Source organism: Ambystoma mexicanum, chromosome 3q (assembly GCF_040938575.1).
Source record: "Ambystoma mexicanum isolate Mex_15411 chromosome 3q, UKY_AmexF1_1, whole genome shotgun sequence".
Taxonomy (NCBI): domain Eukaryota; kingdom Metazoa; phylum Chordata; class Amphibia; order Caudata; family Ambystomatidae; genus Ambystoma; species Ambystoma mexicanum.
The window spans coordinates 1,074,415,877-1,074,443,191 of NC_090926.1; positions in this window are offsets into that span (position 1 = coordinate 1,074,415,877).

The window sequence follows — 27,315 nt, forward strand, 5'->3', positions numbered from 1 at the left end:
GTGTATGTTGGACTGGTGAATCAGTCAGAAGGTCACTACTGCGATCCCCTCACCAAGGCTCTGTTGATTAATTCCCAGAAAGTCTTTGAACCAATTTCCTATAAGAACGTGAACTTATAAGTGATTCACTGACTCCAGAAATGATAGTCTCTGCACATGGCCAATTGCAGGTTTACGATAGTGCTACGTTCTGATTTAGGGAATTGACGCACTTACGTAGAAGGTTCGTACATTTGCAACTGATTGGTCTGGAATATATACTGACAGGGGGCACTATTGATTCTTCTGATAATTTCCAGTGAACCAGCGCCTTGTCCCTTAAAAGGAAGGGGGCCGGAATGCGCTGCCTCTGCTGATTTTCCAAATATCATATTGTGCACTTTGCATAATGTGGAGGACTCCAGCCTTGTGCTAGGGCTTTCGGTGACTCTTGGTCTGTTTAACTAAGGATGATCTTATGATGCACGAGCATGGGTTCTACGGTGAAGGGATGTGCGCTCATTGAGGTCTTTTAGAATGCATCTTTTGAAATGACTTTGCATGTCATTGTGTGCCTTATTTGAAACTAACTTAGGTCAAATGGAATACTCTATAGACACAGGGAAATGGTGGTGGGGTAAATGGAGAGAGTCAGTAAAAAGACAGGAAGTAAGCCCCCTTCTTCATATAGAAGGGAATTGCATATTAGAGAGCCCCAGTTTCCCCCCTTTGATAGATCGCAAAGGTCTACTAATGGAAGACAAATACCCTAAAGGACAAGAACAAGAAGAAGAGGCAGCTCGCGGTCCGGGGGGCGGGGGGTTAGGGGATTGAGGGGGGTGCCACGGGCAGCTACAGGAATGCATGGGTCGCATCAACTAGGGTGGAAATGCATTGCTGCCAAAAAGAGGGTTACACTGATTTCTGTCGTGGGGTTCCATGTGCAGACTGGCTGCCCTGCCGCACAGACAAGATTGAGGGCAGAGGCGCCTAACAGTCTAATTGGCCACCTCTCCAGCCAAAACGACACCAAGCAGGGTGCCTCAGAATTCCCTCAAACTCCTTTAAGTAATAACTCTCATTATCACGGGCCTCCCCTGATCAGGACCCTCCCCACCCCGCTTCAGGAATGTTCTGGGCTAAACCGCCAACTTCATGTCCAAATGGGCCAGCGGGCACTACAGGCTGCTACCAGCGGAAGGGTGTCACATCTCCGACCCCAGGCAGAAAACATGACGACCAGGGTTCACCATGAGCCGTCAAGCAGTGCGGCCACTCCTATGGGAATCACAGGCTCCTGAGGCCGAATAGATGCAATAAACATATATGCAAATGGGGTGGCAAAAATTCAAGTTGCGAGCTACTATCCACCCATAAAAAGTAATTAGCCACCTCACTTATGTACATACACATAGCACACCATTTCTCACTCTCTAAGAGACCAATAGTGGCAAGTGCACATTTTGCGCCGTGCGTGACCTACCCAATGCACTAGGTGACCTTCCAGAATCTTCACCTGCGCTTCCGCTGACATGCCGCTGACCACGAATTCCCTGGAATTATTCACCACTGCGCCTCATTCGCAGAATCACGGAATTCCTGGCTGTGTAAAGGATCGGTTCTAAGACTTTATGGGCCAAACACGAGGACCGTACTCTTCTGTTCTGTTGAGTTACGACTACCCTGGACTACCCTGGCGCCTGCAGTTTTGTATGGCTGTCAGGTAACTGGTGAGGCTTCAATGCAAAGCTTAGCCCAGGCCTTTGAGATACAATCCAGGTCTGTATTATGCAGCCTGTCCCCGTCATATTCTCATGTGCAACGCTTTCTGAAAAGAGGTACCGTGTCCTCCTCAGGGACGTCATTGGGCTCCCTCGCTACCCCTAAGGGTAAATTGAAGCTCCTGGGCTGTGGCCAGTGCCATGTGGCTCTGTGTTTCTGGCGTGGCAGGTTTTCTTGTTCAGGCATCTTAAAAAAAAACAGGAGGTTCCAGAAGTGTAAGACTTTGAGCTGTGACCCTAAATAAGAAAGGATAGGAATAACAATTTGTCTTTCTGGAATTCTACACAATAATTGTCAGATTAATGAAGGCTTTATTTCAGGCACACTTCAGCAGGTGAGTCACTGATTTAAACCTCAAATTCACAATGCAGACACAAACTCCCAAAAAGCATTTAGAGTAGAATAAGCATCCATTTCTGACTGTATTTTGCTTTTCGCAAATTGCAGTTATAGCATGTTTTTTCTGCCGCTGTCTCCATTACGATCATCACAAGTCATTCCGTCCCGGTGTCCTCGGTCACAAGACATTCCGTCCCGGTGTCCTCGGTCACTTGATAAAATCCTTGTGCCTAAAAGCTTGTGTACAGTGTAGAAATGTTTGACCATAGCACATAAAGTGGCAGTTGATTTCATTGTGCCACAATTAATGCTTTGTTGTAATGTGTCTATCTTTCTTATCTCCCTGGCATGATGTTCAAGATGTTTGGTTGCATGTATGAGGTAATGAGTGCCCAGAATATGGGATGCAGTGTAAGTGTGCTGCTTTCCCTGCACTACTCTAATTTCTTTAATACACAGTTATGAACCTTTGTAATGGTATGTATTTGTTCAACCTCTGAAACCTGAAAAGTAGATCCAGCAGGCTTGACATCTGGCCAGCTTTGCACCAGACCTGCAGATGTACTGGCCAGCTGTTAAATCTCAGTTACCAGTTTAATGGTATCCACTAGAGCGTGTAATTTGCTTTCTGACTTTGAGAACATTCAGACATGTAATTGCTCATTTTACTATAGCTTACTGAAATATTTCTTGTGATGTCATCAGAGGTCAAGGGTCGTGTGATGTCACTTCTGCTACCACTGGCATTTTGGTGAAATTACGTTCCTGGTCTTCCTAGGTGCTGCGGCAACCTTTAACCCCTCACTCCGCATAGTTGCCAACATGTTTCATTCCGATCTATAGGTGCTTATCCAGTCCTGCTTCTTTCTTTGCATTCTGGGACTTGTAGTCAGAGTTTTATCATGGGCCACGCAGAACTACAGGTCCTAGAATGCAAAGGAAAAAAACAGGACTGGATAAGCACCTACAGGTTGGAATGGAGCATGTTGGCAACTATGGCTCTGTTCACAGAACTATCCACTGCTCAATGTCTCTGAAAATTCAGCAGAAATGCTCTCTCTTCTTGGCTGACGGCATGGCACGATCAAACACAATTTCATCTCGCTCTTGGAGTTCCTCAAGGAGGTGCAAAAATCTGTGCTTGCAGAAGGCGCTGCCAGTTGGCTGCAGTGGCAGCGAAGGCTTCTCCTCAGCACGTGGCAGCCATGCTTGCTGCCGGAAGCGCAGAAAATCCATATTGATGTTGGAGCTTATAAATAAACTGGCACTTCGTGTTCGCGATCCTTCACTTTGATGGTGGGTGTGCTGTTGTGCACCATCGCTGAAGCACTGCGCCTCATTCAGTGCACGTTCCTTGTACCCAGCGGCACATCTGGCCGGGGCTCCCGGGAGAGGAGTCGGGTCTGATCTTTCATGACTTATAAGATAAAAAGTAATTGCCCGTCTCTGGTCCAAAGCAGGGCCAAGGGCAACACTCGGCAACAGCCTCCTGCAGACACCAAGGTCTCTGCCTCCTATTACTAAGCAACATGGCTGGTGGTGGTGGGGGGGGGAGAGGGAGAGGGGGAGGGGGAGAGGGAGAGAGTAGGGGAGATGGAGAGAGAAGGGGAGAGGGAGAGAGTGCTGCCTGCAGACACCAAGGTCTCGCCTCCTATTACTAAGCAACATGGCAGCTGGTGGTGGTGGGGGGGGAGAGTAGGGGAGAGGGAGAGAGTAGGGGAGAGAGTAGGGGAGAGGGAGAGAGTGGGGGAGGAAGAGTAGGGGAGAGAGTAGGGGAGAGGGAGAGAGAAGGGGAGAGCGAGGGAGAGAGTGCTGCCTGCAGACACCAAGGTCTCAGCCTCCTATTACTAAGCAACATGACCAGTGGGGGAGATGGGAGAGTAGGGAAGAGGGAGAGAGTGGAGGAGAGGGGGGGAGAGGGAGATAGTAGGGGTGAGGGGGAGAGAAGGGGTGAGGGAGAGAGTAGGGAAGAGGGAGCGAGTAGGGGAGAGAGGGAGAGAGTGCTGCCTGGAGACACCAAGGTTTCTGCCTCCTATTACTAAGCAACATGACCGGTGGGGGAGAGGGGGAGAGTAGGGAAGAGGGAGAGAGTGGGGGAGAGGGAGAGAGTAGGGGCGAGGGTGAGAGTAGGGAAGAGGGAGAGAGTAGGAGAGAGGGAGAGAGTGCTGCCTTCAGTCACCAAGGTCTCTGCTTCCTATTTCTAAGCAACATGAATGGCGGGGGAGAGGGAGAGAGTAGGGGAGAGAGCGAGCAGGGGCGAGGGAGAGAGTAGGGGAGAGGGAAAGAGTAGGGGAGAGGGAGAGAGTGCTGCCTGCAGTCACCAAGGTCTCTGCCTCCTATTACTAAGCAACATGACTGGTGAGGGAGGGAGGGAGAGGGGAGAGTAGGGGAGAGAGAGAGAGAGTAGGGAAGAGGGAGAGAGTAGGGAAGAAGGAGTGAGTAGGAGAGAGAGAGGGGGCGAGAGAGAGAGTGCTGCATGCAGTCACCAAGGTCTCTGCTTCCTATTACTAAGCAACATGACTGGTGGGGGAGGGGGAGAGAAAGAGTAGGGGAGAGGGAGAGAGTAAGGAAGTGGGAGAGAGTGGGGGAGAGGGAGAGAGTAGGGGTGAGGGAGAGAGTAGGGGAGAGACAGGGAGAGAGGGAGAGAGTGCTGCCTGCAGTCACCAAGGTCTCTGCTTCCTATTACTAAGCAACATGACTGGTGGGGAGAGGGGGAGAGTAGGGGAGAGAGAGAGAGAGTAGGGAAGAGGGAGAGAGTAGGGAAGAGGGAGCGAGTAAGGGAGATAGAGGGGGCGAGGGAGAGAGTGCTCCCTGCAGTCACCAAGGTCTCTGCTTCCTATTACTAAGCAACATGACTGGTGGGGAGAGGAGGAGAGTAGGGGAGAGAGAGAGTAGGGAAGAGGGAGGGAGTAGGGAAGAGGGAGCGAGTAGGGGAGAGAGAGAGTAGGGAAGAGGGAGAGAGTAGGGGAGAGGGAAAGAGTAGGGGAGAGGGAGGGAGAGAGGGAGAGAGTGCTGCCTGCAGTCACCAATGTCTCTGCTTCCTATTACTAAGCAACATGACTGGTGGGGAGAGGGGGAGAGTAGGGGGGAGAGAGAGAGAGAGTAGGGAAGAGGGAGAGAGTAGGGAAGAGGGAGTGAGTAAGGAAGATAGAGGGGGCGAGGGAGAGAGTTCTCCCTGCAGTCACCAAGGTCTCTGCTTCCTATTACTAAGCAACATAACTGGTGGGGGAGAGGAGGAGAGTAGGGGAGAGAGAGAGTAGGGAAGAGGGAGAGAGTAGGGAAGAGGGAGCGAGGAGGGGTGAGAGAGGGGGCGAGGGAGAGAGTGCTCCCTGCAGTCACCAAGGTCTCTGCTTCCTATTACTAAGCAACATGACCGGTGGGGGAGAGGGGGAGAGTAGGGAAGAGGGAGAGAGTGGGGGAGAGGGAGAGAATAGGGGAGAGGGAGAGAGTAGGGAAGAGGTAGAGAGTGGGGGAGAGGGAGAGAGTAGGGGAGAGGGCGAAAGTAGGGGAGAGGGAGAGAGAAGGGGCGAGCGAGAGAGAAGGGGCGTGGAGAGAGTAGGGGAGTGGGAGAGAGTGCTGCCTGCAGTCACCAAGGTCTCTGCCTCCTTTTTCTAAGCAACAAGACTGGTGGTGGAGAGGGGAAGAGTAGGGGAGAGGGAGAGAGAGTAGGGCAGAGGGAGAGAGAAGGGATGAGGGTGAGCGTCGGGGAGAGGGAGAGAGAAGGGGAGAGGGAGAGTGAAAGGAGGAGAGGGAGAGAGAGTAGGGGTGAGAGAGAGAGTAGGGGCGAGGCGGAGAGTAGGGGTGAGGTAGAGAGTAGGGGAGAGGTAGAGAGTAGAGGAGGGAGAGAGTAGGGGAGAGGGATAAAGAAGGGGCGAGGGAGAGAGTAGGGGAGAGGGAGAGAGTAGAGACAAGAGAGAGCGTAGGGAAGAGGGAGAGGGTAGGGGAGAGGGATAACGTAGGGGAGAGGGAGAGAGTAGAAGAGGGAGAGAGTAGGGGAGAGGGATAAAGAAGGGGAGAGGGAGAGAGTAGGGGAGAGGGAGAGAGTGCTGCCTTCAGTCACCAAGGTCTCTGCTTCCTATTTCTAAGCAACATGACTGGCGGTGGAGAGGGAGAGAGTAGGGGAGAGAGAAGGGGTGAGAGAGAGAGTAGGGGATAGGCAGTGATTAGGGGAGAGGGAGAATAGGGTAGAGAGCGAGTAGGAGCGAGGGAGAGAGTAGGGGAGAGGGAGAGATTAGGGGAGAGGAATGTTTAGACGGTTGCAAGTGAGAGAGTAGGGACGAGGGAGAGAGTGGGGGGAGGGAGTTCTATGTTTCACAGTTTATTTATTTTAATTATAGGATGTTTGTAAGGCGCCTATACAACAAATGGTGTTTCAAGGCTCCATTAGACAAAAAAGGGGGGAGGAAAAGGGAGAAAGATAACAATAACGGTCCTAGTAGGCCTTGTGACATTCAGATCGTGCAAGTGCAGTAACAAGAAGTGCGAGGGGGTGGCATGTGATGGTCTATGTGAATGTGAAATGCTAGGGCAGGACGGGAAGAGCAGGGTAAAGAGGAGGGAGTACAAGTGAAAGAGCAGGATGGAGGAGGGGTGGAAGAGGGCAACAGGGGCTAGGCGAGTGCTAAGAGGGGCAGGAGGGCAAGTGCCAGGGATTGCAAGGGGTGCAGGGATGAGGGTCCAAGTGCTAACTGCAAGGAGAGGGGTGGACTGGGCGTGGGGGGAGCTGGTGTCCTGCAGAAACTCAGATGGAACCAGGCAACCAGTCACTGCAGCAGATAGGGGTGTTAGCAGGGGAGAGGGAAGGAAGAAGAGGGTCTTTAGGAGTTTACAGGGATCCGGCTCAAGCCTGAGAGGGGCAGGGAGTTCATTCCAGAGGGAGGCTCCCACTCTCTGCTTAGAGAAGCATCTGACCTGCAGAGAGTTATTATAATTATAATTGTTCTTTTATAACATGCTTCATACCAGAGATTGGCTTGTAAGGGCGGGATCGGGGGGCGTGGCCAGCACGCATGCCGTAAGGACAGACCTCCACGGAGCTCCGTCCGCGATCCTGACAAAATCGCATAACTTTCGCTGAATCCAGGTCTACGAGACGAACTGAGGCCAGAATATTGTGGGGGAACCGATTGCCAGCACTCGGCAACAACTCTGGGTGAAATCCGAGCCCGAACGGCGGAGAACGGGAAGCCCGAACTCGAGCCCCCAGGGATTCCAAGATGGCGGCGCCCGCCGCGGAGTAGGAAAAGGCCAGCTTCGGCCCCCTGGGTCATACCACGAACCGTCGCGGCTGAGGGCGGCCGCTGTGGAGGAGCCTGTCGCCGATGAGCATCTGAGAGCGGGGGCCGGCGCCGGTGACTACTGCGGAGGTAGGAGAAACCGCAGCGCGGCGCGGGCACAGCCAGGAGGAGGTCGCGTCTGCCGCGGACGCCAAAGCAGGGAACGCGGAGCAGTTCCGGCGGTGCAAGGGTGAGACCGGCCACGGGGAACAGAACGAAAGGCGGCGGACCCCTCACCAACGCTCGAAGCGGGATCGGGTCTCCTCCACAGCGCTCCCTGATGGGACCACCCGCAATTAACTCATGCGAGGAGGACTGGTCTGAATCTGCGGGGCCCCGCGGAACGAAGGCCCCAGCGGACGGAACCCACTCACAGCACTAAGGCCCGAGGGAGAGAAAGGAGACCGATATTCTGACTGGTGGTGGGAAGACACCTGCATGCCAGTACCCCCACTGGAGAAGCCGGCAGGAATCAGAAAGTACTAGACGTAACCTGAGGCCCCGGGCCTATTTGCACCACAACGACCTCCAGAGTAAGGCCCTTCACACAACCTGAACCTAATTGCCGGGAAACACCAGTAGCCAGAAACAACTGAATACCTGGAGTTGGATTCCTGGGATCAAAGTTCCCTAGTAGCCCACACGAACATTTTAATACAGGGGCCGTCGACGGAACTCTGCAGGGGGCAGCACTTACAGAACATTGATTAGGAGATGTCTCCTCCCAGGACCAAGCCGAAACTAGTCACGATGGACTCCTTCACGACGGTCAAACCCCATCGGCAGTCATCTCAACAAGACCGAGAAACCCCCGAAGACCTGCCCCAACAAGTGGAAGACCTTAAGCACACGCAAGTCCTCCAAGCAATAGCTGCCCTCCGCACATCACTCGAGGGACGGCTCGAAGAGGTGAAATCTGACATGCAACTTATGCGGCAGGACGCCCGCAACCTAACGGAAAGGGTCACGGTAACGGAGACTGCCCTGCAGGAAAATGCTGAGAACACCCGAGATTTGGAGTTGGCGGTTAGAGATTTGGAACAAAAGGTAACAAGGCTAGAAGCCCGCTCAGAGGACGCGGAAGGTCGAGCGCGACGTAATAACATTCGTATACTGGGGGTCCCTGAAGATCTGGAAGGCCCGGACCCGACGACCTTCATCGAAACGCTTCTACAGCAAGAAATAGGGGCGGCAAATCTCTCCCAGGGGTTCTCCGTCGAAAGGGCCCACAGGTCTCTCCAGAGACGTCCCCCACCTGGATCGCATCCAAGGCCAATCATAGCAAAGATCTTAAATTTCAGAGACCGCGAAATCATACTGCGGTTCTCCAGAGAAGGCGGGGAGATAAAAAGGAATGGCTCCACAATAGTCATATACCCAGACTACACCCCTGCAGTACAGCGAGCCAGAAACTCTTACATTCCGATAAAAGCCCGGCTGAGAAAGCTCAACTTGAAATATATGCTCTTATACCCGTCACGGCTCAAGATTCTATATAAGGGGAAAGCAACGTTCCTGGAGACCCCAGCCGCAGCTAATATGTGGCTTGAGCACAACAACCTGGCAGATGGCAAGGAGGATCCACCGAACTCGGATCGGGGATGACCACCCACCCCCGGGTGCATGTGGGCAGAAGGCAATCCCTGCAGCAAATAAAAGGGAAGCCACACGAATCGTAGACGACTGAACCAACATGAAAGTCCTACTATTAACCTCGCTACATCGGACGCGAGACCCGAGGAGCACACAAGTGGCGGACAAACAACCCACCCCACCAACAAAGGTGTAAGCTGTTTGCTCACACACAACCTGATCCGGAAGGCCAGGAGTGGCCTGGAAGGCTCAGGAGCCCCTGAGCGCTGCAAGTTTAAAGCAGCTGCTAGGGACAGTTTAGAAAGTTTTGTTTAATTTTCCTCCCATTTACCACAATGGGATTTACACAAGTTCATGAATCTCCAACCAGCGAAAGACCCGGGGCCGGAACGGAAAGGCAGGCGGGGAGAAGTCCAGGACGAGATAGCAGGACACACGAGGACAACAGAGGTCGGACAACTGTGAGTGTGACTCAATTACCCTGTAATGGCGGCTAAAATGAATATAAAGATACTGACCTGGAATGTGAGAGGCTTGGGATCATACCTACGCCGAAATAGAGTCAAGTCCTATTTGAACAGAAAGAAAGTACAGATAGCGTTACTCCAAGAGACACATTGCACGGCTGAATCCTTAGCGAGGCTAAATGAACACTGGGGAGGCCAGGGGGTCGGATCTTCGTACTCTAAATATGCAAGAGGGGTATATACTTGGATTCACCCACAACTCCCTTTCCGGGTAACCAAAACCGAGTCTGACCCAGAGGGAAGATTCGTAATAATATGGGGCAGGCTAGAACAATCAGATATTTGCATAGTGAACTCTTATCTCCCCAACACTAACATCCCGTCACACCTAAACTCCATGTACACTAAGATTGCGCTAAACAGGCATGAAATCCTTTTCTGGGGGGGTGATTTCAACTGTGTCCATGATCCGATACTTGACAGGTCCTTTCCGCACCCAAAGGGGCCCTCAGCAGCTACTACAGCCCTCTCCCTACTAGTCAACAGGTTACACTTGGCAGACACCTGGAGGGAGTGTCACCCTGACGCTCGGGGGTATTCATATTTCTCCTCTCCACACGGTCTCCACACCAGACTAGACTATGTTTTCATAAGCAATGAACACCTTTCACAGATAGATGAAGCTATATATCTGGGCAGAACCATCTCTGACCACTCGCCTCTTCTGGTGGGCTGGAATCACACTGGCCCCAGACCTCCTATCCCAATGTGGAGAATGCCGATAGATGCCCTGGGCGACATTTAGGGAGGACCTACACGAATTCATAGAAGACTTCATAGAAAGAAACACAGGAAGCGTAGACCGCTTAAGTACAATGTGGGACGCCCTAAAGGTAGTGACTAGAGGAGAAATAATAGCAAAGGCAGGGGGCATTAGGAGACAACTTAGGGGTGATCTGGCCCACTGGGAGCAGGAAATAGAACAGTTGGAAGCAGCCCCGGTCGACACAGAACAAAGGGAGGACAACCTCAGAGCACTTAGAACTAACTCTACCTTGGCATGGAATAGGCTCGCCAAATTTGATTATGCCACCAAAACTAATAGAATACACACGGAGGCTGACAAACCAGGCAGAATGCTCGCCTGGCTCTGCAAGAAAGAACACCCCAGGCACACAATCACTGGAGTACAGACCGAAGCGGGGGGGGCAGCACAGACACAACAAGCAATTAACGAAACGTTTAAGGGCTTCTATGAACACCTTTACTCTCATGATGACCAGGTCCCCCTAGAAAAAATCATGGACACCCTTGAAGAGATAGGACTCCCCAGGATGCCCCCAGAGCAATCAGAGGCCCTAGACGCAGATATCACAACTGAGGAAATCACGGAAGCTATTAGATCACTAGCCACTTGCAAGACGCCTGGGAGCGATGGCCTACCCACGGAGTTTTATAAGACGTATGAGCCTACACTAACGCCCCTATTACATGAGGTCTTTCGGGAAGCATATGAGACAGGAATATTACCCGATAGCATGAGAGAGACCCTCCTGATCCCGATTATTAAGCCCAATAAACCCCCTGATAGATGCGACTCTTACCGCCCGATAGCAATGCTTAACTATGATGCGAAAATCCTGACGACAGTGTTAGCTAATAGACTGGCCAGAATTATAGGGGAAGTAGTACATGAGGACCAATGCGGCTTCATACCAGCCCGAAACACAACCATGAATCTGCGCCGAGTGCAGCATGTCATCGCCCAAACTGTAGATTGCACAGAAGCGTTCGCACTGCTGTCCCTGGACGCCACCAAGGCGTTCGATTCGATCTTTTGGGAATGGCTACTGGCGGTTCTGGAGGGGTTTGGTTTTGGCCCTAGGTTCATTAGGTGGATCAAGATACTATACACGAAACCTAGAGCCAGAGTAAAAACGGGGAAGCATATTTCGGAGGTCTGGAACATATGCAGAGGAACCAGACAGGGTTGCCCCCTCTCTCCCATGCTCTACGTACTGGGCCTGGAACCCATTGCTATCTATTTTCGAAAGCAATTTTTTGATGCTGGGATCCGGCTGGGAGACATTGACCACATTATTTCTCTTTATGCGGACGACGTCCTATTATTTGTCAGGGACCCATACTATAATGTGCCCACGATGCTGGAGGTCCTAGATAATTTTGCGAAGGTCTCTGGAATAAAATTCAGCAGAACCAAATCCTGCCTATTCCCCCTGGCGAATCTTAAGGGAATGGAAGCATCGGAGCTTCCTTCGGTGGGAATAAGATGGGAACACACCTCGTTCAAATACTTAGGCATACACATAATGCATTCCCCGGAACAAATGCATGAGCGCAACACTAAAGCGGCTCTCCCGGCCTTGAGGAAATCTATGGCCTTCTGGGCGAAACTCCCCCTATCCATGATGGGCAGGGCCTCCATAACTAAAATGATTGTCCTTCCCAGACTCTTGTATGGATTTCAGAACGTACACTTCTACATCAAAGCGCCCTTCTTTCGCCTACTGGAAAGTATGCTGAGAGACTTCCTGTGGGGGAAGGGAAGACGAAAGATTGCGCTTGCCACGTTGTCACTACCGTACACTCAGGGGGGAATCCAACTCCCAAACTTTGAAAAGTACTTCCTAGCAGCGCAGCTTGGATTTGTCACCAAATGGCTAGCAGACGATGCCACATCGGAGACGCCACTCCTGCAGCCACTGGTCTCCCCGTTATATATGAAGGAACTTCCCTGGGCCCCCACCCATTTGATAAGAGACGCCCCCCTATTGGTCTCCCTTGGACGCAAAATCTGGCATAGGGCTGAATCCCTTGCACACGCCAAACACCAATACTCCCCGAACATACCGCTTGTCTCAGATCTATGCAAAACCCATCCAGATCTGCAACACCTCAGGCACTGGGAACAGAAGGGGATTTACTCATGGGGGGACTTATACACGGAGGGGGAGTTCATGGAATTTGAAACACTTCAAGAACAAAATGATGTCCACGTTGGCCAGTTTCTATGGTACCAAAAATTAAGATCCACGGCACGTGCCAGATGGCCGACATGGCCGGAGGAACCAGACACGAACCCCCTGATTACGCTACTATATGAACTAGGTGAGGGAGGGAGACCAGTGTCTCAGATCTACGGCCACCTAAATGACACCCCCAACCCACGCAGTGCCGGGCTAAAATCCAAATGGGAAGCAGACATAGGCCGAGAGTTAACGGACGGGGAATGGGAAAGGGCCCTCACATTTCCTAAATCAGTATCCAGAAATCACAGATTTAGACAAATACAATTGAACCTGCTGCATCGAACATACCTAACCCCATCCAGGCTGGCCAAACTTTATAACACTCAGAGCCCTGAATGCACCTGGTGCGAAATGGACAACGCGGACCTGCTCCACATGTTCTGGCGGTGCGCCAGGACACAATCACTGTGGTCTTTTATACAGCAGACAAGCGAAACTCTGGGGCTGACCAGATATGAATGGACTCCTGCGGAGTGCCTACTTGGCACATACCCCAGACCAGCAAAGCTGAAACACCTCACTAGATTAATGGACATTATGTGCATTCTGGCTAAGAGGACAATTGCAATGTCCTGGAAGAAACCATCAGGACCACAACAGAAAATCTGGCACAGGGAACTGAAAAGATGGGTGCAAGCCGAAACGAAAGCCTGGGAAGAAAGTGTAGCCAGATCCACAGATGCCTCGAGTATGACCCTAGAGGCCTGGAAGGGACTCACAGATTCCTTGTTTTACCCCTCGGACGATAAGCCCCCATGAACCAGCACAAACCCGCAGTAGGAAGTCCCACGGACAGGAGTGGAATTCTAGTAGAAGCCCAACCATAAGTTTATGCGAGCCCTGCTAAAGGAAGTCCCCTCACCCCCTGAAAGTCCTGATCCCCCCCAGTGCCCCACTCGGCACTGGCTTCTCAAGAAGCAGACATTTGGAGATAGTTAAAGTTTCTATGTTAAGTTGTAAATGTTAATAATTTGAGATGCAATCTGATTTATTGTTTGGTGGCAGATCTGGCAATTTTCTTGTGCTTATAACAAATAACAAATGCCAATAAACAGATTTGAAAATAAAGTAAGGGCGGGATCGGGGTTCAAACCCTTTATTGCGCGGCGTTGTCTAGCTTCCAAGACAAATGCGTTGCCCCTGAGCTAGCCCCCCTCACCAGCTAGAGTGGAGCTAGAGTTGGAGCTAGAAGACTGAAGGGCTCTAGCAGGGAGGTATTTAGGAAGAGAGAGTTGGATGTAGCGTGGTCCCCGGCCCCAGAAATCCTTGTGGGTGATGCAGAGGGTCTTGAAGTTGATCCTCGCAGCAACCGGGAATGTAAGTGATGTGAGGATGCCCTGGTGTTAACAACTTAACTAGTGCTTTTTAATCTTGTAATTAAAGAGGTTGCATCATGTTTGTAAACCAGGCACCATCTGTGGTCTGTGACAGGACCAACCCGTGATGGGACCCTCAGCTACAGGAATGCAATGAAGCCACGTTCAATGTATGAAGGCAATACACCCATGAAGTGCTCGAGACAGGGAAACATAGGAGGGGATATTAATAAAGGTAACCTCGGCAACAGCCGATAAAATGTGGAAAGCTCGGAGAGTGGACTTTTCTGCTTGAGGTAGGTTCGACTAATAATGCTCGATAATCGACCAACATTACAAGTTACTTGTATTCATTTAAAAAATAGCAGTGTTGGTGCATGAGCTATATTGATTTAAGTTTCACCAGTCATATAAGAAAGTCAACACAAGAAAAGAAAACTCTTTCACAAACAGCTGCCTTTGAATGAGGACAATTAAATCCCCTCCCACTCAACCCATACGAAAATCATTTGAATGATATTTTGTCTTACGCCCCAAAGCAGGGCAACAAAAATGGTCAGCGCCTCCCTGTAAGATCACCATATTGATAATTCAGAGGACAGAGAAGAGGAGAGAAAGGTATTCAGGAGAGGAGGAAGGAAAGGAAAAGGTCAAGGAAGGAGCAAAATAGAAAACGGTTGAACGTTCCCGAATATTAATATCAATGATCTGGTGGGTACTATATTATGAAACAAGTGGACAACAACCCTTACGCTGGACACGTATCTTGGACTCTTACTTTACCTCCGGACAGTCATCACATGTCATCCATTGATATGTTATTCAACATTTTTAAGCGTAAACTATTTATAGATCTTTATACATGACAAGTCACAAGATTTTCCACTTGTATTTGCCCTTTATCATATTATCCCTGCAACATGTGTGCATCAGAACCTAATCGGGGATCCAAGTCTGTTCTGGTTTCTCTATTACACGACCTCTGGCTGGCGGGCGGGCGATGATGGAGGAATGGCGTCCCTAATCCCTTTGGAGTTCTTGGCTGCCGTTGACACCGTGGACCATCAGACCCTTCTATCTAGGTTGGGTGAGGCAAGCCTCAGAGGGATGGCATCATGCTGGCTCCACTCTTCTTTAACTGATAGAGCGCAAGGTATCCTGATTGTTCCCTTTGTTTGGCATCAGCATGCTGGAGCTAATGGGATTCCTCTGGGTACCCCCTCTCACCGGTCCTCTCTAATGTGTCACAGAACCTCTGGCCAAACGTATTCACCCCCAAGGCTTCAGGTTCTTTTAATATACCGACGTCGGGCAGATCTTGCTGCGTCTCGAAGGAGACCTGTATGCAGCGGTGCCTGCATTCTGAGGCTGTCTACTTGTAGTTAGTGAGAAAATGGGATCAAATTGGCTTCAGTTGAACTCTGACAAGCTACACATTCTAGTAGTGGGAGGATCTCTTGATAAATGCAACCACTCTTGCTGGCCCTCTTCCATGGGTAAAGCAGCTCATCTGTTTTTTTCGGTGAGAACCTGTAGAGCGCTGATTGATGTGGATATTTCCTTGCTCCCTCGGGTCCATGCAGGAGTCAGTAACTGTTTTTAACAGCTTACACTTTTGCATAGGATTCTATCCTATCACACCCCGCATATCTGCACTACAGTGGTCGCCGCTACTGTTATATCTCACTTCAATTACTCCAATTCTATCCATCTAGTGTCCCAAATATTCAATGAAACACCTTCAAGTGGTACAACAAGCTGCTGCTCCTATCCTGATGGGTACAAATAGATTGGACCATACCAACCATATAACGCTATCGACATTGGTTACTCATCTGCTCTCGGATTCAATTTAAATCTTTTTTATTGGCCATCACATGTCTCATGGATTAGGGTTGCCGTGTTTGCAGGTCAACCCATTTCTGGATCACCCTTCCCTCCCCCTAAGCTCTAGCTCACAGTTTGTACTTAAGGTCCTCTGCTTCAATAGATAGAGATGTGATGGCACCCCATGCCTGGAATGCCTTACTTCTTGATCTGCGTGGTTCCCGTGATCTATGTGGCTCAGCTTTCCCCTAGTTTTCAGCCTTCATGAGAGTTGTGTTACCCTTTCCCTCTCCGCTGGAGCAAAATACTCTAGTGTATGTACACGGTTTAGATAACAATGCAACTGGTATATTCTTCATATACCTAAAAGGGTCCAAAGCAGAGGTGCGACTGACTGGAGGAAAACAAGATGGTTCAATACCTTTCTCATGAGCTTGAAACATTGATGATACAACTTCTATGTCACAAGGTAAAGACACTTGGAATGTTATTTGATTCTGAGTTGCCCTTTCCCCATCAAGTTGACACAGTGCTGCAGGTTGTTATTCATCAGTCTTGATATGTCCTCGCCTGGACTTCTGTAAAAGCATCTACATTGGTCTAACAAATAAACAGTGCATGGAACTATACAGGATAAAGCAAAGAGTTCCATGCACTCTGCACCTTTCACAAAGTCCACAAATACCTCCAAGCTTTAGCTGCCCCGAACCAGCCCCTCAGGGACCTACACTTTCGCCAAACGGCTCCTAATCACCATCAAACAATTAGGTGAAGGACAGACAGGGGGAAGTACCATGGAATTCGATGAAGCACTTAGCAGTAGTGTAGTTGTTTTGTCACACCCATGTATGTCACCTGCCTTCACGGGTTCCAATCCCAGGGATTGTTTATGTGATAATTACTGGCTGGAGGTGGCGTGTATGGCTGCAAGCAAGTGGTAGGGCTTCAATAAAGGGCTGTTAATGTTTACTTTGGGGATGTCTTGCGAGACTTGCAGTGAGTGTGCTTGTTTGTGGACCTCTGCTGCAGATTCCATGCAGGCAGTTACAGCAGCCTGTGGGTTGGCATCACTTTCACTCCAGTTTAGGGGTCCTCATTTACTTAAATGAAGAAGTACTTAACTTTCTAGCACTTGTAAAGAAGGCATAGGATCAAATAGTGAAGACAGACACAAGTTATCACAATTGAAGGGTTTTTATTGAACTTCAAATGGGTTGGTCAAACGCCTATCTAAACCTAAAGCTAAGGATGGGAGCAAGCTGCGACCATCAAATAATAATAACACAGTCCTAGTCAAATCTCTGTCAAATAAAAAGGGCCTATACTAATAAACCTATTGCCAATCCTTACTTCTAAATACAAAAGTGTGTGGGACAACGATGTATGCAAAAGAAAAGTGTTAAAAAAATAATATGTCAGGACGATTGAGCAGTTGGCGGCTTCCCTTCCCCACATTTTCAGCACGGGGCAAGGCAGCACATTCAAGCTTCACAAACACTCTGGCTTCTTGGCCACGAGGATACAGTTCAAAGCACAGACATCATGGCCTTCTGCCAAAGCTCTTCCAATCACAGTCTCTTACTGCACAGGGTCTGTTGTAACAAACAAAGTCTCAAATTTCCATTCCTATCGGGATTTTCACATGCACATAATCTCACCTTCAATGTTCAACATGGGTCTCCCCCTTCAGGCCCCCTTTCTATAACATTATTCACACTTGGTCTCCCTCGTTCAGGCTCAGACCATGGATCTCCCTCATTCGGGCTCAGATCCCCTTGCTATGGATCTCCATCATTCGGGCTTGGATCCTCTTAATATTAAAATCGAAGACTTTCGAATGGGCAATGGGTTTTTTTTAAACCGGCGCAGGACCACTTTGATTAACTTTACACAATTATTCTCATCAATCTTCTACTTTCATTTCTCTCGGCGGGATACCTTACAGAGACTTTCAAATGAGCACATCCACAATGCCGGACCACTTTATCAACGATATTGTATCTTTCTTTCTTAAGTTCAAACATTAATTAGCAGATTAGCTTTACTCACGTCTTTCATCACACACATTTGACAATGTTTGTTCCAGCTCTCGTTATACAATGTTGCCACTTGCAACCTTGAGTTCACCACAGACCGATCTGGCATCGGTCTCCCCAACTCACTGGCTGTGTTCCTCTTTCTGGCCCTCTTTTGTTCTGGGAGCCAAAGACAATACCACAGCGACTGCTGCTGCTCCTCCCTGCTTTGGTCAGATATGCGGGATGGTCTTCGGTATCTCTGACACACAATGCAGGATTATTTAGTCTGGTTTCCAGGCCTTACACTTTCTGCCTCGAAGGTTTCTTGAAAGTTACAGCGTTTGGCCAAAAAGGTCAAGTGTAATTCCCTTCTTACGAACGCTTCTGGGTTTGCCATCTTTCTCTCCTCATTCAGCTGCCAACTTGAAACTGCTGTACCTTCGTGTGCCTTGCCTCGCTCAGAATGTGCTTTCGGGCTCCACCTTTTATATGTGTAGGGAAGTCAGATGGAAGTCAAGTGTAAGTGATCGTCTGTAATTGACTGACCTCACCCGACCACAGTAGCTGGATTTGTCAGATACACTGCGCGGGTGTGAGTCTGTTTTCTCCCAGAGCGGGCTGTCTGTGTGTACATGCTGGGAAAGGGAAAGGGGGTAAGGTTCCCATGTAAGGCGGCAGCCATCCTTCGGCAAAGGCCGAGGATAAGGCCCTGTTTTGCCTCCTGTTTTCCGGACTGTGCCGGCGTTCGACCACGTCCTTCCCCTTTACAGGTGAGCCTTAGTCACTGCATCCTTCTAACATATGTACATGCTCGCCTTTATACATGCATGACATCAGCAGAAGCTGAGGTAAGTGCAGCTGCACAGTGGAACCTAACATTCAAATCACCACAGAGTCGTGTCCCATCTTTCTATACCAGTAGTGCACGACTTACACAACCAACGGCCATAAGACATTGAAACACTGCTTTGATCTCCTACGCTAACCTCGACAGCTGAGTCCCCTGCTATATTCAGATCACACTAGCTACCACGTACATTGGAAGATATGCTCAGGTTGCTGCTACAACGTGCTTGCCATATTATGAATGAAGAATGCTCATTTGATACTACAATATGTCTTATGCTACTGCACCTGTAACGTCTGTTAGGAAGGTTCCCCTACACTGCAAATAGAGTGCATTCACATAGGCTGACCCCACAGACATATTACTACTGTGCCTTTTTTACTCAAAATCATTGATAAAGTTGCCTACCTCCAAATTCAGTAATATTTGGAAATTAATCACCTGCTAGGATCATGGCAATCTGGCTTGCGCCCCCTTCATGGTACGGAAACAGCCTTGCTAGACCTTAAGACCCAAATTGATGAGCTGAAGGATAATGGAAAAACAGCTATGTTACTTCTCCTGGACCTATCGGCAGCCTTCGTCCTGGTGGATCATGCAGTTTTATATAACCACCTCAGGTCGGGTGGCCACTTCTCAGGGGCAATCCTTTCTAGCTAACCGCACAATGAGAGTCTTCTCCCAATCAGCCTCCGCTGACCCCATTCAAATATCTTGCGGAGTACCACAGGGATCATGTGTCTCACCTACTATGCATAACCTTTTTACTAAGCCTTTGTTTGATAAGTTGGACAGACTGGGTGTCACCTACACAAATTATGCAGATGACACCCAGATCCTCATACCCCTTTCGGCAACTTCCTAGAGGACACAGCCTTAGTAAATAGGATATACCTCCTCTTTCAGGCATGGATGGCATCCCACGGCCTATGCCTGAATGACGATAAAACCGAGATATTGATCGTAGGCTCTGAAACTAATCTTAAAAAACTTAGCCCTAGCTACGCCTCCTTCAATATTGACAACAATCTCATCAAGTTGAGGCCTGTTGTTAAAACTTTAGGTTTTCACCTTGACTCCTCACTCACCATTAAGAAACAAGTCAACTCACATGCATCTACAACAGACTACACTTGCAAACTCATCCGTGCCTGTAGACCTTTTCTCTCTGGCACCAGCAGCTATTATCCTGGCCAATGCTCTCATAATGTCCAGATTAGATTACTGTAACGCCCTGTACTCAGATGCCAATGAATATGTTACGGATAAAATCCAAAGAGTGCGAAACAATGCCCTGAGAGCAGCTCTGAATATCCCAACAGAGAGCACATTTCAATTTTAGAAGAGATGTCCACTGGTTAAAAATAAATGACAGGATCTTCCTCAAAACAGTTTCACTCACTTCTAAGTGTCTGAATAACTTAGAACCTCCATACCTTTGGAAAGAATTAACAGGAGAATAGCTACCCGCCCCATGAGATCCGCCAATGCCTTTACGCTAGAGATCCCAAGATTTAAACGAACCACAGCTGGTGGCACCAGCTTTCCAGTCAAAGCAGCGCAATCTTGGAACACTCTCCCACCAGATCTCAGAATGGAACAACCTTAGCCTAAATTTAGACGTAATGTACTCAAATGGCTACGTACAAATGACTCATAGCCTGCTTTGCCAATACCTAGACTGTAACTCTTTCACTGATACCTGCTACGCCCAACCACACTCTTGTACCTGCCTATGCATCACTTAATATGTAAGCACTAACCTCCACTCTACTGTAACCGGAGGTGGCAGTATTATATATTCCCTGTATGTATGTATATATATGTATATGCATCTGACATGTGTTGTAAATAAGCTTTAAGTCTACTTGTACTGTTGCTCCCAGCTACCTAAGGGTTTGGTGCGCATTACCAAATGAATAAACAAACAAACAAACAAACATATCCTACCTGGTAGAAAGGGGTAAAGGTGTTTCAGGGGGAGGCATATTGCATCTCGCCATCCAGTGTCCCACTCACACTCCCCAAAGACCCCTCACCCAGGTGATCCTCCCGTACTGGTCCACCCCCAGGATATGGATCCAAAGGCGATATCCTTGCTCTGGCCACCTAAGGCAGAGCTCCGCGGGGACTAGCGGGTGAGACACCTTCTGGTTTCTCACACACTGGACTCGACACTTCATTTCTACTGCGCCTAAATTGCCTAAATTTACTCCTGTGGCAATTATCAGAAGAGAGTTGGGCTTAACGTCACTATATACACAAACAGTTTGGAAGAGCCTTTGCTTCTATCGAAAATGCTTAATACCACTGACAGAAGTTGGATTTACACTACTGAACTAGGCCATTTCTGCAAGAAGTGAACGCTCACGGGAAGAACGGCGCTTGAAATGCACAGGAATTCTAAACAGTATTGGTCAGAACAACAATTCACTAAAGGACTATCCTGAAAACGTGAAGAAGGCACTTTTTGATCAGGACAGGATCAACACATTGGATGCACGAACCGAGCATAAGCTGTACGGGAAATACTGTACAGACATCAGGAAGCAAGGAACAACTTTACCCTATCTAGTAACATTTCTATCGGACTTAGCCCACTCTAAATTCCTGAGAATGCGTCTAAACCTGCTCCAGACAAAGGAGCTACTTGAGGTCAGGAAACCAGAGACCTCCAGGGACTATCGTTGTAGACTTTTCTGTCATCCATTGGAATCTCTCCAGCACTTGATCATGAACCGTCCAGTCATTAAGGACGCAAGATCAAACCTGATGAAGACATTTTACTCAGAATACAGCACATCAACAGAGAGAGAAATCTGGCTCCAGTTGATACATGGGTCCAGGATTTCTGTGACTTTCGCTCTACTGGAATTTGACACGATCATATTTGAGAAAATAGAAGTAATCATGAATGGTTTAAGCATGTAAAGAAAGTGCTGTTATTTTGGATTCATGTATATTTGGACTATTATTATCTCCCTTTATTATTCGTTTTTTAACTTTTTAAATTCTAGTTATCTGTTTTCTTTTTTTCTGTCTTCAATAGCTGAAAGGTTTCAATTGAAACTGTTTGATAATAAAATTAAAATTAAAAAAAAGTCGACCATTACAGTAGGTACGACCCCAAGCACTTTGCCAGCGACCTGTGCTGTTACCCCTCCTGCCGCAGCTCTCACCCAGAGAGCGCTTGTGTGGTGGAGTCCAGGGGCCCTATGACTGCTAGGTAACGAGAGGAGGCACAAAGAGAGAGTGAGGATGTACTCAGTGGGGACAGGGGAGCTGCCAGCACACCGGGACCAAGCAGTTTTCAAGGGCCTAGTTAGAGGCCAGGTGGTGCGCAGGTGTCATGGCAGGGGAGGAGTAGACCTGTCCAGCCCCAAGGTCTTCTGTTTCATAGCGACCCAGTGCCAGAATTCAATGTTAAGGGGAGTCCTGCATCCCTGGACGCCAACTGGGCGCATTGGCTGCAGAGGCTCGATATGTTTTATGAGGCAGCAGAGATACTGGATGACACCATGAAAAAAACCTCCTGCTACTCGATGGCGGAAGAGATGCCCATAAGTTCATTAACACGTTGCCCCAAGGACCTGAACGTACTAAGAGGTGAGAAAGGCGCTAACAGATTATTTTGTGCTGATGACATTGACTTCAAACGATTCCAACTGCGGCAAGTGGTCCAAGGCCCGGATGAGTCGCTTGACACATTTTATACTAGGCTCCGCCTGCTGGCGGCTACGTGCACCTTCGTGGATGAAGATGGTGAGCTCCGAGGTCGAATAATTCAGGCATGCCGCTCAAACAACCTGCGCACTCAGAAATTAAAAGAACCTGCGATACCCCTAGGAAGGTTGTTGGAGCTGGGAAGAGCCCATCAGCTGGCCACAACAAGGTCTGCAATGATGGAAGAGGCCATCAAGGGGCTGAAGGTGGGCAAAGCATATGCGGTCCGAGCACAGACTAAGGAAAGTGGAGCAGGGAATGGGGCAACTCAGAAAGCGGACACAAAAGCGTCCCCTCGAGCATGTGAATACTGTGGCGGAGTAGAGGCTCACGTTATAGGGTGTCCGGCGATGGTTTGGCAGTGTGGGAGATGCCACAAGTCGAGGCACTGTGCCAACCTCTGCAAGACACTGGCCATCCATAGGCACATCCAAGCGTGCTGATCAATGGAAAAGCAGGCGCTCTTATATGGCTGCCAACAGGGGAGTTGCTAGGTCTGGAAAAGACCCGGGGCTATGCTGATGTCGGAACTGTTAGGACTGGGGGCTAGCTAGTCTTTTGGCTGTAGCTCCTGAGATTCTATCCGGGGCTACAACCAAAAGATCAGGGGCTATAGCCCCCTTAGCCCCCCCTAGCAACGCCCCTGGCTGCCAACATCGCGCTCATTTACGAGGCCTGCGAGCGGCCAGGAGATGAGAGTCAAGAGGGCGTTGTGAGTGATGGTGGCCTAGCGGCCGTGCATGAGCTTGAAGATGAAGATGCGTTTCTTCTAGCAGTAGGTGCCCCGGCCACTCCAGTGAGCAGTGCTGGACATGCAGCCAAGAGAAGGGTGAGGAACAAAGTAGGGGCACAGGAATGCCATAAGGCAGGGATAGCGGGCAACGATGGACTTGGTCAGAGCAGTCTGGCGTGCTGTTAAAGTTATAAGCTGTGTGTTATTTGTTATTACCCTCAACATGGGATATATAACCTGAGCCACCACATGACGGCTGTCATGAGTGTTTGTTAGGTCATATGTAACACCATGCCACGATTTTCATAAAGGAGGGCGCATGGCTCCCCGCTGCAAGCAGCAGAGTCGGGCTCTCATGTGTTATTTTGTGGAGGAATGTGTGAGTGGGGCACGGCCTGTTGTCCCCATAACACACTGTGCACTTGATTGCCATTTTTTACCCTCTCCAAGACTCGAGAGGTTACTTTACACGTCTCTTGGAAAGTCTTCCAACATGAATTACTGGGAACGTTTCAGAAAGGACCTTAAAGCAGTTTGCTTCAAACAAGCTTTACAACACCGAAAATTACTCAACAGAGCCAGCCCCCTCCTATGCGTGTTTCAATTTAGGAATCGGGGTAAAGCTCCATTTGATGGACTGCATTCGCTTGTGTTACTTTTTCTGCCAAGTACAGGATTGGTCTCGACCCACAAATTGGACCTACCACATCTCAGTTCTGAGATCTTCAAACAATTCCACACACCATCACACTCTGAAGTGGCCAATGGTGACACCATATATGTGTAATAAAAGCGATTAGTAAATAATGTTGGTTCAAGCATTGTTCAGCAGGGTTTTTCAGCGATGCAACATAAAAGTTGGAAGTTGGATGCCAAGGAGCTGAATTTTTCAGAGACAAAAAGCAATACAGATCATTAAGATGATATACCATATGTTACTATGGAAGGCATTTCATAAAGCACTCCTTTGCCATTGATGTGGTCTCCTAGTGCTATGTGTTATCTAAAAGGATGCTATGTGAATGTTCTGGCAGAATAACACAGACAGCACTTAATACCCAAATTATTACACTGGCAAATTCCTTCCAGTTTTCATATTTTGTGTGAGCACGCCAGTGGGTCTGTGTGCAGTCGATGTGACTGTGTTATTCATCTGCTATTGTTAGGATTGCTGCCAGTCACTGGTCCCTTTGGCAACAATGGCGAAGAAGGCATTCTGCAGGGTTGTATTTTTTAATTTCTTTTATCAAATGATATAGTTTGAGTACAAACTTTTTCATTATTGATCACATTAGATTTTATCGCAGTGGTAAAAAATTGATGAATCTCAAAAGGTGCCAACCTTCAACTTTCAAATTTCCCTTCATCATTAACACTTATGGTCCATATCTTCGATGTATTCACCTGCAAGATGGTGTGCACTTTGTTCACTTTCTGCAAGACATTGCAGCGTTCTAGCCTTTTCTAACATGGCCGCCAGGAGGCGCATTACCGTCCGGGATGGATTCACCTCACAAACCTATGAAACCCAAAGCAGCAAGTAACTCTCCACGTCACTTCATTCTTTACTGAGCTATACGCTAGTTTGCGTGTTCCTGCTTATCAAGGCACTGCCGCTCTCCTGCTCCGTCCATGGTTCCCACTTTCCTGCCCTCCGACTCACCCTTCTGTGCTCTCTTCTCCCTTCCCTGGCTTTGCTCTTCAACTCCTTCCTTGCATTGCTCTCTCTGCTTGCCTTCTGTTAGATGCATTCCAAGTGCTTCTTGCTGTTTTCTGCCTCGCCTGTGGCACTGTCAGCTCCTGACTCTCCCTGCCCCCTGCTGTCGCTCTGTCTTGGGACTGAGTTTTATGCCTACTGCCGTTATTCTCTGGATTCCACCGCGCAAAGAACACCTGGAGTAGTCCTCTTCAACTCCTCACAAAGACACAGTGACTTCCACCAATCAGACTGGGCTTGTTCCCCATATTGGGGTTTCTACCAATTTTGGGCTCAGCCCAGTAGGCGCACAATTACCCTGTACCTATCAGAGGACTTGGATGTTAACTGGGGCCTTCTTCCACTTTCAACGGTTCCAAAGACCAACTAAATTACTCCTGCTGCCTAAGGTCAGTCTTGGATTGGTATCACAGTGTATCCTTATACTTACTGTTACAGTAAGCGATGCCCACCCATCATTATGGATGAAATGTAGCAGGTACTTGCTGCCCTACAGGATTTGCAACACCTAAAGAATGAAAACGCCACACTGCAGCATATGATGGCCGCTGGTCCAGTTCAAACTGAATTACCTCTAGCGTCTTTGAATACCCATTGAATACCCCGAAAATTTCTAGAGTCTTGCATGGTACAGTTCACACTCGAACCCAAATGTTTTCCTACTGATCGATCCAAGGTATCTTACATGGTCTCCAACCTGGTTGTGGGAGCCTTGGCATAGGCGACTTCTTTGATGATCACCTACAACCAGATTCTAGATTCCTACCTGGCATTTGTTAATAGCTTGCAGACTATGTTCAGTCGGCAAGAATGAACCATCTCTGCTCAAGAAAGTCTTCTTGAGATTAGACAAGGTTCTTCAGACATCCTTACTTATGTTACCAATTTCAAACAACTGGCTGCAGAGACAGCCTGGCCAGCTGATGCCTTAGTGACCTTATTCAGGAAAGGCTTGACTGAAGATCTAAAAGACGAAGTCTCACGAGTACCTCGACCACCAAATTTGAAAGAAATGATTGCTCTAGTTTTGCAATTAGATTTCTGCATGCAAGAACAACAAGCAGAGAAATGTAAAGGGTGTTTATCCAGACCCACCGAAAACCTTTGTTCCATCCCTCGTGGTGTTCCAGACAAAGAGCCTATGCAAATAGACATAGCCAGGGGCCCTTCTTTAACACCAGAACAACAGAATCGTCAAAGGACTCTCAGCCTTTTCATGCATTGTGGCTCCAACAAACATCTAGTTCGGGAATGCCCTATTGCTCCACCATGTCAGTCGTGAAACGCCAAACCTCGTCCATAAAGGGAAAAATGGTTTGGGGTGAAACATACCGTTCCCAGGCCCTCGATCTCCAAGATAACAATTTGAGGGTGTTCAAAGTGCATTTACATCTACAGGGAAGACTCATTTTGGATGGTTTTGTCCTCATTCATTGTGGGGCGGCAAGAAACTTCACTGACGATGGTTGGACACAACGGCCCAGCAACTCATAAGGAAGCCCATTTCAGTTTTTATTCCAGTTGAAGGAGTGGATGGTTCTACCTTGTCTTCAGGCCCTATCAAGGAACAGACTGCGGGTATATTGCTGAGCTTTTCTTCCCATACGGAATCCATCCAGTTTGACCTTATTAAAGCAGCTCACTATCTGATCATTCTAGGTCTTCCCTGGCTCAGGAAACATACTCCCTTTGTGAATTGGACAGCAGGGACTTTGTTCTTAGGTTCAGAATATTGTATTTCTCACTGCTTATCCCAGGGAGCTATCAGCATCCCCTCCCATATCGAAGAAACAAAAACTAAAACCATATCTTTGCTTCAGCTTTTACCCAGGGAATAACAACTCTATCAGAAGGTGTTTTCCAAGGGAGAATTCCAAGAACTACCTCCTCACAGGCCTGAAGATTGTTCCATTGACCTACAACCTGATACTCAAGTACTTTTTGGACGGATGTACACTTTATCGGAACCGGAAAAAGAAGCTCAACGCAAATATCTCCAAACCAACCTCAAGAATGAGTTGATTTCGGAATCTAACTCACCCGCTGGGGCTTCCATGTTTTTCATCCAGAAGAAAAGTACATCGGAATTATGTCCCTGTATCGATTATCAGGGTCTCAATAAAATAACGTTAAAGGACAAGTATCTTCTTCCCCTGATTTTCGATATCCTGGAAGCTGTGCGAGGGGCTAATGTTTTTACAAAGTTGGACCTTAGAAGTGCGTACCATCTCCTCCAGATTCATAGTGGCGATGAGTGGAAAACTGCTTTCTGCACTCCTTTTGGCCACTACGAATACTGTGTCATACCCTTTGGTCTGGCTAATGCCCCAGTGGTGTTTCAGCGCTTAATGGATCACCTATTTGCAGATCTCCTGTTACATTCTGTAGTCGTCTACTTAGACAACATTCTTGTCTTTTCAAAAACCCATAAGGAGCATGGTTTCCATGTGTCAGAGGTCCTCTCTCGCCTCTTGCAAAATAGGCTATTTGCCAAGCTTGAAAAGTGTCTGTTTGATAAGAACTCAGTGAGTTATCCGGGCTTTGTTCTATCTTCAGATGGGGCATCTATGGATCCTCAGAAAGTCTAGGCTATTGTGCAATTGAAGGATCCTAAATCAGTCAAAGACATTCAATGATCTTTGGGATTT